The following is a 2,942-nucleotide window of genomic DNA, read 5'->3' on the forward strand; positions in this document are numbered from 1 at the left end:
GGAAGGGGTGGGACCACAAGAATGCTCTGACTTGCTGACCGAGCCAACTCCTCAGGTGCTCACTGGGAATCTGGCTCTGGGAGAGGCCTGCACATGTCCCTGTCCCTCCTCCACCAGCGGTCCAAGTCCATGTATTGTTGCCCATCTCTGGGTACACAGTCATCTGTTCTTCTCTATTGTTCCCTCCTGCAACTCCAGTTGTCCCTGGGTATCCTCAGCTTCCTGTTTTCCTACCTTTCCCTAGAGATTAAAGCTTTCATTCTATGTGAAAAGGGTGTGTGGTCCTCAACTGAACACTGGTGGTGACACATGTTCCTCTCCCAGATCCTATGGGGTTCCACCTGTGACCACAGGATGCTAATTCTGAGGACTTTACTCTGCAGACAAATTCTTTATTTCTCTGGTGGACATGGAGGCATGGGTCTCCATGCATTCCCACTCTGAGTCATCTTCCTCCCATCCTGCCAGGACCACCAGGGGGGTGGGGTGGGTGGTGATTTGTGATTTGTCCCCATCCTACAGGAAAGGGATGCACGACGACAGTATCAGTTTAGTGATGTGGTCCTGGAGAACTTCACACTATAACACCTTTAGCACACTTGATGTCAAGAAATCCATTGCATATTCTAGCTACATCTTGTGAATGTTTGTCATAGGGGACTGTGCTCACAATAGGCTAAGATGCTGGTTCTTAATCCCCTGTGAGCACTTTTCTCTCACCAGTGTTTAAGTTTATTGTTTGTCTCATGACCACAATTATCAAATATATTGATTCAAATTTGCTGATCTGCAGCTTGTCATACTTATTTTCTTAGTTCTTGAAACTCCAATCTGAGGCATGACTTTATTGAAATACAGAAACATGCAAACTCCCAAGCCCAATCATCAGCTTGAGAATGGACATATTGTGCTCAATGCCATTTTGAAAACCTGCCCATCATTAAAAACTATGATTTGTGCTACAAACAGAAACACGGTGGTATTGTCGAGGATTTGGTTAAGGAAATGAAAGTACATTTAATACAATTACAGAATTATATATTCTAGCAAATTAAAGCTAATCTAAGGTAACATGAGAAGATCAGTAGTTATGTGGGGACAGGGTGAAGAAGGGAGGATTGGAAGGAGGCATTCTAGGAGAAAAACAGGAAATTGTAGGGAGAATTGATTTGCTCACTCTGGATAATGTTGATTCTGACAACTGTGTTTATCATATCACAGACTTTGCGTGCATACAGTTCATCCTGTGTCAAATGGAATCACCAAAGCCATTACAGATAATCACAGAGACGACTCTGGCAGAACACAGAGATAGTGAAATGTTAGAGACAGGAAAATACACCTGTATGAACCCTGATTCTCTCTGTATTTCAGGTAAACTCGAGAAAAAGCAAAATCATCCTGTCCCCATTACAGGAGGTGTTCCACATTACTCATGAGCCTGCCCACTTTGTTCTGCAGGTAGTTCAGGGGAGAAATATGTCTTTTGGGGATGAGCACAGAACAGATACTGGGGTGACTCTCACCCCATATATGCTCTTGGACACCTTACAAACCCTCTAAAATTGTGGGTGTAGGTTCACATCTCTCACATGAAATCTACACCTCAAGATTTCTGTTAATGTGTAAAGAAAGGTAACACATGGAGGCTAACTTTGTGCTCTGGACAATCATATAATAAAAAAATCATATTTTTCCAGATGCTGTCAAACCACAAAATCACAGCAGTCACACCTGCTCTCATCACTGACCTCTCGGTCAACGTAGATCTCAAGCTGGCTATACACTCAGGGAATATGAAAATAAGGCCCTCCCTCCACTGATTAAATCAGCCAAACCACACCCTGCAGTGAAGAGAAGAGCCCCAGCCTTGGGATTCCCAGGTGTTCCCATTCACTGATCAGGACACAACACAGCTGACCATGGAGTTTAGGCTGACCTGGGTTTTCCTTGTTGCTATTTTAAAAGGTAATTTACAGAGAATAAGAGACCTTGAGTATGTGAGTGGATATGAGTGAGAGAAATGGATATGTGACATTATCGTGACCAGGATGTTTTGTGTCTGCAGGTGTCCAGTCTGAGGTGCAGCTGGTGGAGTCTGGGGGAGACCTGGTGAAGCCTTGGGGTCCCTGAGACTCTCCTGTGCAGCCTCTGGATTCACTTTCAGCAGCTACTACATGCACTGGGTCTGCCAGGCTCTGGGCAGGGGGCTGCAGTGGGTCGCATGGATTAGGTATGATGGAAGTAGCACAAGCTACGCAGATTCTGTGAAGGGCCGATTCACCATCTCCAGAGACAATGGCAAGAACACACTGTATCTGCAGATGAACAGCCTGAGAGCCGAGGACACAGCCATGTATTACTGTGCCAGTGACACGGTGAGGAGACATCAGTGTGAGCCCAGACACAAATCTCACTGTAGAAGGGGATCTGGACCATCAGGGAATACACAATACTTAGCAATTCTTTCAGCCCCAGGCACAGGTTCAGATGGTGGTTATGGGCAGGTTTCCTCTCAGGTTGTGGGGCTTCCTCTCTAATGATAGCTTTTTCCCCCAAGCAAGAGAAGAAAGAACCATGGTCTGGTCACTGTCTTAAACCGTGCTCACAGCATCAATATTATTGACAGACTGGCAAAGCAGAGAGAAATCCACCAGGACATGGTGTGGATGTGGACTGTGAAGATCACACACACACACACACACACACACACACACTCACACACTGATTATAAAACTTTCATCATCCTCATTATGGGAGGAGTGTGTGTGGAGTCAATCTCCTACCTGCATCAAAGGAGGGAGAACACACTGCTTCTTGTTGGATTTCCCATGTGTGGATTGGGTGGAGAAGACAGAGAAAAGAAGTTCAAGGAGATAGCAGGCAAGAATCAAAGGATAGAGTATGATGACTGATTCCACTAAACAATATGAAAACTTGGA

The 2,942-nt window shown here is 45.2% G+C and overlaps 1 pseudogene; it reads left to right on the plus strand.

Moving 5' to 3' along the window:
* The first annotated feature begins 1,878 nt into the window (after positions 1–1,878).
* LOC118002464 lies at positions 1,879–2,540 on the plus strand (annotated as a pseudogene).
* Positions 2,541–2,942: the final 402 nt, after the last annotated feature.

This window comes from Mirounga leonina, unplaced genomic scaffold (genome assembly GCF_011800145.1).
Source record: "Mirounga leonina isolate KUSES-001 unplaced genomic scaffold, KU_Mleo_1.0 Mir_82, whole genome shotgun sequence".
Classification (NCBI taxonomy): domain Eukaryota; kingdom Metazoa; phylum Chordata; class Mammalia; order Carnivora; family Phocidae; genus Mirounga; species Mirounga leonina.